At 35.7% G+C, this 16,520-nt stretch overlaps 1 protein-coding gene across 2 annotated transcripts in view; it reads left to right on the top strand.

Annotated features, from left to right (window-relative positions):
* Window positions 1–15,496: 15,496 nt before the first annotated feature.
* Window positions 15,497–16,520, top strand: part of LOC117406682 (epidermal growth factor-like protein 6) — a 69,642-nt gene continuing 68,618 nt past the window's right edge. The window contains exons 1-2 of one of the 2 annotated variants that reach the window (XM_059028991.1): window positions 15,497–15,683; window positions 16,257–16,380. The gene's annotated coding sequence lies outside the window, so the exon portion shown is untranslated. The remainder of the gene's footprint in view (window positions 15,684–16,256; window positions 16,381–16,520) is intronic. The other variant, XM_059028993.1, reaches the window with a different exon arrangement.

Below are 16,520 nucleotides of genomic sequence, written 5' to 3' on the forward strand. Positions count from 1 at the left end.
GAAGCTTCCAATACTTATTTTTTATTCAGCAATTGTGTAACTTGTCTCATTTATGGATTTATGTGCTCAATTTATAGAAGCAGCATCTAAGCAGGCTTTGTTCACGGATTAAACCAAAGCACAACCGTATACCCAAAAGGCTGAAAGCAATCTGTTTTCCTGACATTCTGAACTTAATTTGACAACACTTGATGTAAAACTAATGAACAGACTTGCTAACTGAGCATTTCTTGTGTTCATCTCTCCTGGATTTTTAGCTGTAACCTCTGGCAATGTCAGGCTGATAAATCATCTGTTCCCTGCATGCATCCCTGTCTTTAGGACAGTGGTATTCAATGTTGGTCCTCAAGATACCCCATTGATCTAGATTTGTTTCAGTCAGGAACAACATGCATTATTTTACAGTGAGCATCAAGCATTGTTGTCCACTTATCCTTCAGCAAATCTTTTCATTGGTTTGAAATTACCTATCGGTGTATGTCAGCAACAACAAATCTTCAATTAAAACTAAATACTCAAGTCTATGAATGTGTGCACTTTCAGCATAAAGAGTAGGACAGTACATTAATTATGTGTGCAGCCACTATCCCAAGATTATTTTTTTCACTAGACTTTAAGGGAAAATGGCATTACTTGTACCTGTGGCTGTTTTGAACATTCTGTTTTTTATCACAGTAGAACAGATCATAAAGGGAATGGGATCACATTCTGGAACCACATGGAATGCATTATTATTATTCTTCTTCTTCTTCTTATTATTATTATTATTATTAACGATATGAAAAGTTGACATCAATACTGTGTGCGTGTTTTAGTTTCTATTGTCATATCAAATGCTTCAATAATACTTGTGGTGTTTCTTTGCCTGCAAGGCTGACCATGATTGGTATGTATAGGGTTTACTGTATCTCAGTATAAAATAAACTTGATTATACTGTATTAGTATTTTAGCAGCATTAGCAATACAAAGCATGCCTCTGCATGCTTTCCTCTTTATGGAGACTGTGTATGACATATTATCTAGCTGTGAGAACAATAAATAAAACTTCAGCCGTGTCCAGTGTTCAGTACTTACTGAATGTTAATCCAGCTACCAGAAACAAAATAATTTGCCACTGGTTACCTCTTAATCTGCAGTAAAGGCTCAAAAATTGAATTTAATGTAATATTTTAGCTTAACGGACAAAAGATACTGCATGGTTCAGCATGTGATACACTTTTAGGATGTCCTATTATCACTCGAGTTGATACAAATTTGTTATGTCAGGCCATTATCACAGTCATTATTACTGCTAATGCTGAACCATGCACTATTTTACGATGGCCCTGAAGTGCAAAACACAAGCAAATAAAATGTTAGCGTCTTACAAATAAAAAAAAATTGACTTACAAACAGATAAAAAGTGAGTGTCTCACAAACAAAAAGGTAGCGACTTTCCGTTTTGGAATTTGTGGCATGTCGCTACCTTTTTGATTGTAAGTCATTCATGTCTGACCGAGGCCGTTTGAGAAAGCTGGAGTCACCGTGAGGATGCTGGGACTCCAGGAGCCCAGAAGTGGGTCAGTTTAGGGGATGTTGATCCCAAATAGTATAGAGAGGGTTTGCGTAGTGTTAGGTTCCTGGGGCAGAACGTTCCTTTTAGTGGGACTAGCGTTCACCTTGTGTGGCAAACTTTTATTTTTAGCTTTGTTATTTTTTTCTTTTCTTTATTAAATCTGGCGCTAGGATTACCATTGTTGGTACCCTAGTGTAGGGCCTGTATTATAAAATGATTTATTAAATCTGCATGCCTGTGCAGCGTGTTAACACCCAAATGCTCTGTGTCTGTCTCAGTATTATTCAGTGACGACCCACTTAGTTTCTAGTAGCTAACATTTTATTTGTTTGTGTTTAGCACTTCAGGGCCACAGTACTATTTGATATGCAGTTTTCTTTTGTTTTTGTTTTTTCTTTTTATAAATGTAGTCGTTGCCAATTATTTATTTATTTATTTTTATTATTTTCTCCCCAATTTGAAATGCCCAATTATTTTTTTTAGGCTCAGCTCACTGCTACCACCCCTGCGCTGACTCGGGAGGGGCGAAGATGAACACACGCTGTCCTCCGAAGCGTGTGCCGTCAGCCGCCCGCTTCTTACACTCTGCGGACTCACCGTGCAGCCGCCTCAGAGCTACAGCGTCTGAGGACAACGCAGCTCTGGGCAACTTACAGGCAAACCCGCAGGCGCCCGGCCAGACTACAGGGGTCGCTGGTGCGCGGTGAGCCGAGAACACCCTGGCCGACATAACCCGCCCCCCTCAGTATGCAGGTTTTAATATGACCTAGCAGTGTCAGGGAGACTCGTGTTGCACACCAGGTTTGATGAAGCTCTTTTACAGATTTAAATGTTGATCTTGGGTATAATAAAAAATATAAACACTTTGGAGCATAATATATAAGTGTGCGGGTACTATGTTTGTTTAACTTTAAAATCTTTCTACCTTGCACCTTGAAAAGCTTTGGATGTGTGTATGTTTTCTCTTTGTTTACTAGCAGCCCCCCCATCCCATTTCTCAGAGCGTCCATTTCTCAAGGAAGAAATAAATAGTGGTTGTTGTTACCACTATTTTGGCCCCAAAACTGCCTTTGGTGTGTTTCTTTTGTCCAGCGCCACCACAATATGTAGATACGTTTGTTTGCCCGTTTGGCAGGGCACCTAAAAATGTAATCCTGTAAACTGCTAGAGAATAGATTAATACTGTGTGTGTGTGCGTATACAGTGGTCGTCCAAAGTTTACAAACCCTAATTTATGGAAGTGTAACACCCTACAATTAATGTTGAATATATGTATATAGTACATTCCTATAAACACCCCAGTTATTTATGGTAAATATATGTAGATGGTACATTCCTAAAATCCCCCTATTCTTCTGTTTTCAAATATAAAAAAGTTCCAAAACAAAAAACTGTCAGTTCAGCTTGTTACAGTTACCTACTGCTTTGTTTGTGTTGTGCTCTTGTAGCCCTCAATAAATATATTTTCAAAGAAACAAGGAATCACCATTTAATGTGTGCAAACAGAAGCATACATTGGGATACCTTTGACAAACAACTGTGTATATAACTACGTACCAAGGAAGTACATAAAGGGGAATTATCTGACTACAACATTTTAATTTCAAACAACAAAAGTGAACTCGCTCTGGATAAAAGCGTCATGCTAGAAAGAAAACAGTGGGTTCAGTACGGATACGACAGGGCAGAGAAGCAAGGACAACAATATAAAGTTAAACTCTTTATTTAAAAAACAAATCTTTACAAAATATACATTAAAAAAAAAAAAAATCCAAACACATCATGTCCTTATATCGGTTCCCAATCCCGGATTTCCTGTGGAGGAGTAATCATATACAAATATATATATATATATATATATATATATATATATATATATATATATATATATATATATATATATATCAATTCTGCAACAAGTTCTTATGTTCTTATGGGCAGTCACTGTAATGGTCGGTGCTGTAATGTCCATCGCGGTGATGTCATAGCGCTGTTATGAAACGGAACCAGGTAACTACAGACCAATAAGCCTGACTTCTATTATATGTAAACTTATGGAAACTATAATAAGATCCAAAATGGAAAATTACCTACATGGTAACAGTATCCTGGGAGACAGTCAGCATGGTTTTAGGGAGATCGTGTCTAACTAACTAACCTGCTTTATTTATTTGAGGATGCAACATCAACAATGGATAATTGCAAAGCATATGACATGGTTTATTTAGATTTCCAGAAAGCTTTTGACAAAGTCCCGCATAAAAGATTCATGCTCAAACTGAACGCAATAGGGGTTCAAGGAAATGCATGCACATGGATTAGTGAGTGGTTAACATGTAGAAAACAGAAAGTACTGATTAGAGGATTAAATGGAGCGAGGTAACCAGTGGTGTACCACAGGGATCAGTATTAGGTCTGCTGCTCTTCCTAATGTACATTAATGATTTAGATTCTGGTATAGTAAGCAAACTTGTTAAATTTGCAGACGACGCAAAAATAGGAGGAGTGGCAAACACTATTGCAGCAGCAAAGGTCATTAAAAATGATCTAGACAGCATTTAGAACTGAGCAGATACATGGCAAATTACATTTAATATAGAAAAGTGTAAGATACTGCATGCAGGCAATAAAAATGTGCATTATAAATATCATATGGGAGATCCTGAATTTGAAGGAATCTATGAAAAAAACTTTATGTTGACTCAGAAATGTCTTCATCTAGACAATGTGGGGAAGCTATAAGAAAAAAGGCCAACAGGATGCTCGGATATATTGTGAAAAGTGTTGAATTTAAATCAAGGGAAGCAATGTTAAAACTTTACAATGCATTAGTAAGACCTCATCTAGAATATTGTGTTCAGTTCTGGTCACCTCGTTACAAAAAGGATATTGCTGCTCTAGAAAGAGTGCAAGTATTTAAATAAATCCTGAGCCCCGTTTGCTTCCTTATGTGTTACTGCTGATTGAAATTCTGAGCATGTTAAGGAGCTTGCCTTTCACAGGAATATTCAGATGCTACAGTGTATAAACCCAAACTAATTTGATTTCTGTATACCAGTCATAACAGATGTACAAGATTTGGTGCTTAAATTGTTCAGTGAATGAAACATAAAATGGAATGTTGCTCAAAAAGACAGTTTCCTTTAAATTGATCTGTTGAGGGTTATGCAAATCAAATGCTGCCATTGTTCCTAAAAAATAAAATACTGTGAAGGTGTTTTTTAAACATATCTGTTGTGCTGAAGCTGTGGCAGTACTCGTAAACCTGCTCTGTCACGGAACCCTTTACATTGTATCTTTATTGTATTTGGTGAAGTTAAAAAGTGGGTCAGATCACACTTGGGCGTTAAGATAAACTGGCTATTTCAGTCCTTGTTTTTGAGCATATCGTTCCATGCCAATGTTAGAATGTATTTTCTATGATTTTGTCCAAGTTACAATATTTGATTAAAGTTAGAGATAAAGTAAGACACTTATTATTATTATTATTATTATTATTATTATTATTATTATTATTATTATTATTATTATTATTATTAAAGTTCAAAGCGGTCTTCACATGTTTAGGCAGAGAAGGTACCAGAAGAGCCTACTTTGCTAACGAACCCTGCTCTTCATTGGTGCATAAGAGCTGATATAAAGGGCCCTTACGACATCATCAGCCAGCACTCAACAACTGCAAAGCTTGAATAATGGCTCAATTAGCATGCAGTAAGAGTCTAACTGTGTCCTTGGTAAAAGGATGATGTAATTTAGCAGAACTGACACATTTGTGAAGTGTATTTTTCACTGTTTTAATTATGATATTACAACAATCTTTTGGAGACATTGGGTATCACATGCTGGTTCTACATATAATTTCCCCTTAAACTGTTTTCTTGCACACTGAATATTGTAGTCAAGGAATTGCCAGTACAATAATGAATAAATCTATTCTGGTTATTGGAAAAATACTATGAACAACATCTGCTATTTACTAGCACTATTATGTCTACAACAAAACACTTTCAACTACTTAAATGAGTGAGTTGTTTATTTATGGATTGGTTACTTTATTTGATAAACACTATTAAAAACATTTGATAAAACACACATCATTATACCATTAGAGCAATCAGTTACATAAACTTACATTCACTTTTTACCATAACTGGAGCCTACTGCATGCTGCACTGTCACAGATGGCTAGAGCGGTGTGTGTGGGTGGTGACGTCAGATTCAAGAAGCAGCACAAAACAGACGGAAGGTACGGGCTAAAACGGCAGCAGCCGTATCTTTATTAAATAATAAAACAAAGATTTAAACAAAACACAATAGACAAAAGTGCACATGGACCAAAGTAAACCAAAAACACAAAACTATAAGGCTATTCTGATATAACAACGAGTACCTTCTTCGCTGGCGGGTAGCATTCATTCTTTAATTCCTTAATTCTCCTCACAACTCTGCTCTGAGAGGAGCCTGGAGATGGTCTTTTATATTGTGGCTGGAGCCTTAATTACCTATTAAACAATGACCTTACTCACATTTTGGTCTCGAATAATATATAATAACAGGTGCTGCACATAACCCGCACATAAACACAATAATAATAATAATAATAATAATAATAATAATAATAATAATAATAATAATAATAAAAGGGGCGGGCACCTTGCCACACACATACCTGTTTTACAGCTATATAACTGGGAAGTGTAACATACAGACTGATAATCAGACAGACAGAGAAATATTATATTATGATATGCTATTAATAATTTGTGTTAAAATACATTCTTAGAAAGTTTCATCAGAACTAGACTGGTATGTTAAAATTCAAGTGATAGACAGATCATATTTGCCTTAATATTCTGAAAACATTGATAAACTGTTAAAAAGGTCCTGGGAAAATGTTATCAAAAAGGACCAGTGTTTCTCTAGATACCGTATGTAAAGTGTGACATACTCACTTAGACCTGCATCCACAATATTCCCTGCTGTACATATGTATCAACGGGGAGAAAAACAATTGAAAAAAAAAAACAAGTGGCACTGAACTATTCCTTCCTCTTTAATGAGTGTATCATGAGGATACTGACATTTAACATCATATGAGCTGATTTTTACTTGCCCAAAACATACTGTAATCTAATAGCTGAAGCGAAGCAGCAACAAAGAATTTAAAACACAAAGAAAAACACCCAAAACCAAAGTTTCACAGAAACTGTAACACATCCATGTAAAGCATAAACATGTTTTTAATTCTTTATTTCACAGTTCTAGACTTAACTGTACCAAGGCTCAATACACAAGATAAGACACAGTGATTGTCTCATTGGTGAAAAAAGAAGCCTAGAGTGCCTAAGTTTAAATGGATAGTGGCTGCAAAAAGTAGTGAGCATGGCATGGGGATAAATGTGGTGCTGTACCTGCTGACTGGGACAAGGATGGAGACATTAGCAGCTCTGAAAAGCTGTTACTTTCTATGGATGGTGAAAATGCCTGGCAAAGGATTCACAGCAACTTGTCTTGCACTGATTGAAGGAGATCCCTCTCAAATGAATGTACCACATGGGTCTGGTTCATAAGACAGAGGCAAGTATTAGTTTTGGGTCAGGTAGATGGAAGATTGGTGTAGCTTCCCAAATGTATATAGGGACAAAACATAAACATGCCTACATTCTCATTAGTTGCAACAGCCAAGTGTTATTGAGAACCAGCTGTTACCTTAATTCAGTATACTATGTTAATCCACCCACTGGGTATGTGTGGGAAAGTTTCCATAGCAGCCACAGTCAATTTATAATACATTTGCACTGACCTTTTTCTCAAAGGGTAGCCAAAGGGATTATTTGTATGTATTTTTCATTTGCAAGAAATTAGTATTTCAGTTGAACAAGCAATGGAAAAAAAAAAAAAATTGTCTGGATATAATTCAAGTGATAAAGAGGTTTGTTTTTCATGGGAAGATAGACACTAGCACATTATATTTTTGGACTGTGCGTCCAACGCTTACTGTAATAACACACTCAATGCATTTCCTCGATTGGGAGGTGGGGTTAGACGGGAGTCTTCAAAAAGGCTAAACCTTAAAGGTACAGTATATTGTAAACAGCCTTGTCTGACTTTCATTTCAAACGTAGGCTTTAAAACCCGATTCTGTAAATGGATGAACTGTTCCTGACACACCCCTAAAAGAAAGAAACGTTGCACACATGCATCAAAGAGAATAACACAAAAACACAATAGATGATTGTGTGGTAAATTACAGCACTGGTAAATGCATGCTGCTTCCCCAATGACCCTTCCTTAATGTGTTGCCAGCATGAAGCAACCAGGATTACATTTCGACAGCCTTCAAAGCAACTTGTTATTAAGTCTCTGGAAAGAAGAACACTAAGTAGCTACTGGTGTTCAATTAGCACCATTTATTCTGAAGGGAGAAAAAACATTGAAGTGAAAAAACTTGAATAAACAATTCCAGGGCTTTTTTTGTATTTTTCACATATTTACAAAACTTAAACAACGGTTTTGGGGATGTTTTTAAAGTGTGTTTATAAACATTCTCATGCTGCCAAAAAAAAAAAAGAGAGAGAGAGAGAGTACTCTTCTAATCCTCTCTAAAACAGTTTGTAAACTGCACATTTTATGTAATTAATCAAAATGTTCTTTAAAAAACAGTCTTAACATGTTTTTTTTTGTTTTGCAGAAAAAAATTCTGCTAATGTTTGTATTTCATTAGTATGCTGAAGTACCTAGTCATGCCTGTCTACATGTTGCATATTCAAAAGGATCCCTTTCTTGCATCGATCTCAATTACTCCCTTCCCCTACACATTCATCTTCTATAGAGTGCTGTTCCTCTGCGCTGGAAGGGGGACAGCTGAATTAACGAATGCTTCTGCTGGCCAGGCTGCACACCATTAACCTTTATTAGCCAGACCTACCCTGCAGCCTCATGTACATTAGCAACAGTCACTCCCTGTTAAGTCTTTTTTTATTTTTTAATTTTTTTATAGTTTTTATTGAGAGGAATAGGTCAACGTTGTTGAAATCCAGAATATAATTTACCAAGGTAAAAACTCTTAGGCCTATTGAAAAGGATTGACACTCAAAAAAATATGTGTTTTACTAATATTTTAATTAAATGTAACTGAATTAAGAGGTCCTAATCTGGAAGATTGGTAAAAAAAATAAAATAAAACAAAAAACAAATAAAAAGTGGAAAATTGTTTAATATAAAAGCAGTTTTATAATGCTATCTGGTTGTAAGCAAAATATCACTGGTAGTGTCAAAAGTATGTCCACTATAACATAGTGTTCTTTAATATCATAGAGAACTGCTCAGACACCTCATGACGAGGATGACCATTTCAGATTTAATTCAGTGCCATATCAGCTTTGTGAGTGGTTTAGCATTTAGGTTTAAACATAATATCTGTATGTGTTGTATTATTGGATTATTTGTGAGATGCACTGTGACAAATTGATTGCAAGCTTTTCTGCCTCCAGGATCCACATAAAAAAAAGATCTATTACAAATCAATAAAAATGTGTACAATTGCAAGTATAGTCTGAGTAGGTCTTTAGACTACCGGTACCAAAAAAAAAACCTGTTATAAATTATTTTACCAATAGAATACATTTGATAATTCTTACCTCAATCGGAATTTATTTCTGATAAAGCACATAAAGCTAAACAATGGAAATGTGTATTAAACAGACTCCAGGGAATTAGGTTCCAGCATAAAATTGAGCAACACAGTGAGACACTGTTATTTTAACATGAAGAGGTGGCGTGCCTGCTGGTGCCATCACAGATGCTTACAATCATTGGGGCAAATGACAACAATTAGGAAATCCCTGAGAAAAAAAAAGAACAAAATCAACTTCTGAACAAATATTGGTCAAATAAGTAGACCAGCAGCTAGTTGTATTAAAAGACTTTAAGTGATCGTACTGTGTACTGTATAGTTGTACTTTAATCTTAGACTCCCTCAATGCTTTAAGTGAGACCATTAACCTATATTTGTTCTTTGTAATGAAAATGCAGGCTTGCATAAAATAACACTTTAATACCAAATATGATTTCCGTCAATGGCAACACAGCAATTAACACCAATGATATGTAATGGTAGATATGATGTGCAACCGACCATCCATGCAAGCAATGTTGTTGCCTTTTAATAGTTCTACTTAAGTATCTTCTAAAGTTTAAATCAATACAATATGTGGATCTTCTATATATATATATATATATATATATATATATATATATATATATATATACATTAGTTCAAACCTAGTTTTAGGCCATAGTGTCCCACAAATAGCTCTCAAAACAAATGAGATTGTGTGTGGGTTCTTGCAGGTATTTGGAGGATCTTAACGAAGGCGTTTACATTCAGCAGACATTAGAAACTGTACTACTAAATGAAGATGGAAAACAGCTTTTGGTATGTTGCCAGATGTCATTTAGACTCTAAAAGCATTTTCACTATACATTACTAAAACCCATGTGTTAAATATTTCAACTCTGATGTGTTCATTTGAAAAAAGAAACAAGGACCAGGGGTCACAACTGGAGATTAGATAAAGGGGCATTCAGAACAGAAAAGAGGAGGTGCTTTTTTACACAGAGAATTGTGAGGGTCTGGGACCAACTCGCCAGTAATGTTGTTGAAGATGACACACTGGGATCCTTCAAGAAGCTGCTTGATGAGATTCTGGGATCAATAAGCTACTAACAACCAAACGAGCAAGATGGGCTGAATGGCCTCCTCTCGTTTGTAAACGTTCTTATGTTCTTATGTTCTTAATTGTGTGAGACGAAAAAGTATAGTGTATTATGCAACTATCTACTGTATTGTTGGGATATGCATTGGGATATATCTTAATGTTAAATTGAGCAGTTAAGATCATTGTAGAAACTGGAAAAGGAGAAAAAGGAAAAAGCAATTACATGTAGTTGTTGTAAGTCTGTTGCAGACAAACATCTATGTATTTCCACCCTAATTGCATGATGTGCTCCAAGATCTTGTAATTCAAAGTGTGCAACTTGGACTGTAAGAATGATGGCCTTGTAGGGAACACCAAGCATCTAATCTAATTTAAGATACAGTTCATTCCTTGAGCATTGGAAGCTCTGTAGGGGGAACTACAGCCTGTACACCAAAAGGTCACTGGTTCAAATCCTGGTTAGTTAAAACCTAAACACACTGTCTACCAACACCATACAAACACAGCCCTGTTGTAAGTGCCTTCATTAAAATGAAAACATAAAAAAAAACATTCCCCATCTGCTTTGAAGAAGCTTAAGCTCCCATGCAATCAGTCACAGGGGAATAGCATTGACCTTGGGACGTGGTGACATTTTCTGCAAAGAAAATGACCAGGAATGTTGGTCAATAAAAATGTTAACGGTAGATCCACATATACTGTTCTTATTTTGATTAATATTTAGTCTACAAAATGTAGGACTGCATATTTAGCCTATAATGGGTTAATAACATTTTTGCTCCAGTGAAATCTTCAGGAGTCTACTTACTCTGTCTCAATAATAACAGATTGAATTACTTAAAACACAGGGCTCTTGTGTAACTGAATATACCTGGGAGTCTCACTTGTGTATTTCTGTAGTATTTAGAACTGCTGGCATTTGTTTTAACCCTCTTAATGGCTAAAAAACTAAAACAAAAATTCTTTAAAGTACATCTTTTTAGATATGTAGGAATAGGAATAGGCTCCATGATTTACAAAGAAGGGATCCATTTGACTTTAAATATGAATAAAATAAGTAATTTGAATTGCGAACAATATGGCAAACCTGATGGTCTTTTCCATTATGTGATGTGCTAAACTGGGGAGCTTTGCATCCATGCTGTTTGTTAATTAAATGAAGCAGGCATACTTTATAGTACCATCCCTTTGATACTCAAGACCCTTTATAGCTCACTTCTGTGCACTAATGACCCTACACCACTCCATTCATCTTGAATGTTATAGGAACGTATTGACATAACATCAGGATTTAATGTATTAGCTGACCAAGGAAATATTATACTTTTATTCTGGCTCTTAAAAGAAAACCAGTTTGTTGAAGATTTTGAACACAAATTGATGCATCTCTATAACCAAGATACTTCTGTCTCAACAGTCTTATCTAAATGCTCTGTTTTTGAACTATATGTCTGTATTTATATGCATTGCTCCTGGTGTTAGAATTCCCCAGCTTTCTTTACTTTAAATGTTATATTTTAAAAAAATATCAGTTTGTATGATAGTTTTTTTTTTTTTTAATGAAACAGGGAAATATTGAGTGAGAAAGGTTTTTAATCGAAACATTTGTGATTGAATTTTCATAGTTTATTTTAGTATGAAAACATTTAGACATTAAACTAACAGTCACTTTGGTTTATTTTCACTGTGTGAAATATATAAAAAGCCAGGAAGTGGCATGTTTAATGATTTCGATAATATCTGTCTTTAGATTGGTAAATTGTATAGACCTCATAGCCTTTTATTGTATAGTAAACCATTGTAATAAACAATAAAAGCATGTGAAAAGCATGGGCAGCACTTACATACAGGGCATGAATAGACATAGAATTACATTGTAATAAGTGAGTAATTAGTAATAGTTCCTGCTCTTACATGGCCATTGCTGTGTACTTACATGGATATAGACTTGAGAACCAAGTCAACATAAAAATTAATTAACTGCACCAAAGTTGTTTCTTATTGTAAAATATCAATGTTGGTTTTTCTTTCTTACAGCAGTTTGGAAGCAAACTTTGCACTTTCTTCAAAATCGGTCTATTAAGTCTGAATGATAATACTGCGCCAGAGGTCCAGTGCTTTTCAAATGGTGGACAAAAGACCCATTTCTCTCTTTGTATCGCAATGCTCTATTAAGGCATTCACAATGGAAAATGTTGAACTCTACCACATTCCACAGCTCTGCCAACATTTCACAACTGTGTCAACATTCCACAGGAGATGATGTCACACAGCTGTGAGACTTTTCAGTTATAGTATCTCACCTGGTTATTTCAGAGAGTAATGTTCAATATGCCCTTTTATGTATGTAATGTATTTTTTCAGGTTGCAATTTAAAAGGCATAAGAAGTGGCTGTGACCAAAGCAACAATGGCTATGATACTGATTGGAAGGAGCTTCCCAACTACTTTCTGTCTGAGCAACTTCCTGCTTGCTGGAACTGGCGAATGAACAATGGATATAGATACTGTACTGTTGTATTCACAGTATGGTGGTGTATTGAACAGGTTGACATGAAAGGTTAATAACATTTACTGAGTGTAAATAATCCTTTTCAATACATCATCATGTCACTAGCTTCTCACCGTATTTCAATAAGCACTAACACTAAGTTGTTCTTTAATAGCATCTGCTATTAGAATGTCATAAGGTTGATTTAAACTTTGCATTACAGCTACAAGTGTTCAATACATTTGTCAATTTGCCATACTGCCTTCCCTGACAAAGGCTCAATGTGGTCTATTAGTACATTTCTCTTTAATCGATTCATTTAAAGCGAAATACTCCTGGCATATCCACACTTGCAGAAGTAACAACACGTATACATGTAACTTTGAACTTACTCTATAGTCACTTTTCAGTCCCCAAGTGGGGACAGCAGATGCTATTCAAAGTGTGTTTTTTCTCTGGGCATTGAGCACGAATTGAAAACAAAACTTGCCTAGGTGTTACCATGCTTTTGCTATGTTTGGTATTATACCAGAGAATGCTGCAGTAAGCCTTTATGCAGCTTGTATCAATAATAGCACATGGTAGGCTAGTCTGGGGCATAGAGGCAGGAGTGTAGTGAGATTAACATAATATGGCAAGCCAAAGGATCATTTAGAGATAGCTCAAATTGCATTTTAAGATATCTTGAAATATTTATGTTATTATATGTTATATTTATTATATTTATGTTAGATAAATTATTTAAAGCTATCTCTACATCATTTTATGATATCTAAAATAAATTCTGAGATGATTTTCAGATATCTTTAAATGGAGCTTTAAATGAGATATCTAGCATGCATTTTGAGATGTCTTTAAATCATTTTGAGATATCTCTAAATGAACAGGAAGTCATTTCGAGATATCTTAAATTGAATTATTATTATTATTATTATTATTATTATTTATTTCTTAGCAGACGCCCTTATCCAGGGCGACTTACAATTGTTACAAGATTTCACATTATTATTTTTTTTTACATACAATTACCCATTTATACAGTTGGGTTTTTACTGGAGCAATCTAGGTAAAGTACCTTGCTCAAGGGTACAGCAGCAGTGTCCCCCACTGGGGATTGAACCCACGACCCTCCGGTCAAGAGTCCAGAGCCCTAACCACTACTCCACACTGCTGAAAATTATTTAAAGATATTTCATTTAAAGCTCCATTTAAAGATATCTGGAAATCCTTTTCAGATATAACTAAATGTGTTTTAGATATCTTAAAATATTTGAAGATATCTATAAATGAATTTGAGATATCTCCAAATGATCATTTGGCTTGCCATAAACATAGTGCCTGGGGTGAGATGCACCAGGCTGGACTGTGAAATACAGAATGCCTCCTTCTATTTGAATCCTGATAGCCCAGTTTACATGCGCATGTAAAAAAAAAAACAGTGAACAGTAATTACAGTACAACCTCAGAGTTTGTACTGTAATTACTGCTTTGAAATCTGCCTCACCTTTCTGAATACATTTGTTGGTACAGTAATTTTGCCTTCTCCCACGCAGCTTATGTAGGAGCGCCTATCAACGAACTAATGTTGAGTAGGTCCCATTAAATAAAGTGAAACTTTAATAAGCAAATCATACTGTTTCATATAGTATTTACTTCAAGAAAATTATTTAACTAAAGAAAACTGAACATAAGGTTGAAATACAAAAGCAAAGCAATGTATACTGTTGAAATTGAAAACAAACCCACTTTTATTACCAGATACATGCATACAGTATACCAGTATATCTCTCTGCCTTCTCCATTCAAAATAATGAGACTCGATTTGATTAGTGCTTAAATAGCATAACATCCTGTTATTCTGTTGTATTTCACTTTAATTACTATTGGAGGCAGGTCCTAATGGAAATATAACCCACTTACAGCTCTAATGAGTGGTGAAGTGGATAAGCGGCCAGTCTTAGTGTCTGGAAAAGCTCTCAAAACACAAGTGGTTTCCTGCATATATCTAGGATATAGCACATTGACTGAATTCTTGCATTATCATTGTTTCAGAGTAACTGAAGTATTTTTGTCTAATATTAATCTAGATAAACTACAGACTAATATTTTTTCTGCGCTGACCATTTTGCATGGTTTATTAACCAAGAAAAAGTATAGTATTTGTATTTCTGTGCAGTGAAAGGGAGAAGTACTATATTAGTATATTTCACTTGCGTGACCCAAACCCTGGCCCTCAGAGATGAAAGGCAAGAAAAGATACTGGATTAGCCTACTGTGCCACTGGATTAGCCTACTGTGCCACCTAGTCCCCCTGATTTACCAATTGCTGTCAAATGCAATGAAGGAGGTTGAGAAATTAAGACACCGTTCATGCAGTGCTAATTTGATTAGTGCTAGTTTCTGTAAAAACAGTGTTAATATGGCGTGCATCAATAAAGTCATTCCTGTATTGCTCGGCCAAATTCAGTTTGTTAGGATGCCTTTTCATTTATGAAAGTTAAGTAATTTGTAAAACTCATGTTCTGTTCCCCCGCTGTACAGAGGAAGCAGATGGCTCCTTCCTCTTTTACTAAAAGCCATGTGGTATAAAAGAATCTCATATGCATTTTTAACTTTGTGCCACTTTCAGCACTTATTCAAAGTCTTATTGAGAAAGGCTTTCTTTTCTCTCTGTTCCACACACAGCAATTCCTGTATTAGCATATCAGAGGTAAAAGCGGTGGTGGGAAACCCTCTCAGTAACAAAGACTACAGCTCCACTCCATTGTTTGATTGGAACTCACAGAAGCCGAAAGTGTCAGTCATCCAATAGTGATCCACTCCCAGACAGCTGGTGCTCCTGATATATCAATGTCAGGTCCTTCTCCACAGTCAAATTCATTCAATCTACATGGACGTGGGGGATAGATAGAAGGGGGTTTGTATGTTTGATTATTTATTTTTTTTAATGTATTTTACAAAGGAAATACATTTGTTAACTTTGCTGTTCGTCAGTAAATGTGACGAAATGCATTGTAGGTGGGTTGTAAAGTTGTTGATTTGAAAATATAATTGGCAGTGTGTGTGTGTGTGTGTGTGTGCGTGCGTGCGTGCGTGCGTGCGTGTGCTTTTAAGTGAGTGGGAATTGTTGGGTCTGGTATTTGTAAGTGATTAAATTATCGAGGAGCAACATTTGAAAATACCACTAGAAAGGAATCTCAGTCAAAACAGACAATTATACAACTGTAAAGTCTCCAGTCAGACTGAATACAAAATATGTAACAGCTTATCTCCACAAAGAGATTAATTTAAATGGAAGTATCATTATAGTGTGTGTTGGCGTAACAAGTAACTATATACTGCATAAAAGTCACTTAAATTCTAAATCCAAACATGTTTATTCAAACATACAGTGTGGTTAAAAAGCCAATTGGCCACTTTGTGAAGCTGCTGTGTAAAAAATTAAGAGGTGCTGTGTTTGAAAATGTGCCTAATTATCTTCCCAATTTAGAATGTTACCTCACTGCAGCAACACCCCAAAGCAGTTCAGAAGAACTGAAGGTCAGTTTCCATCCTGTGATCCCACAACCAAGCCAACGGTTTCAGTAAATCCAGGAGCTCTAAAGTGGATGTTGGTGAGTTACTGGATCCTAAAGGACAAAAAGCAGCCCTGCAGGTGTCTGCTTGTAGTGACCGCACACCTAGCCAGTTGGGTCTGCTATAGCATGCTCAGGAGAAATAGTTCCTAAAGATTTTAACTTCCCTATCTGCCAGA

The sequence above is a fragment of the Acipenser ruthenus genome, chromosome 8, assembly GCF_902713425.1.
Source record: "Acipenser ruthenus chromosome 8, fAciRut3.2 maternal haplotype, whole genome shotgun sequence".
NCBI lineage: Eukaryota > Metazoa > Chordata > Actinopteri > Acipenseriformes > Acipenseridae > Acipenser > Acipenser ruthenus.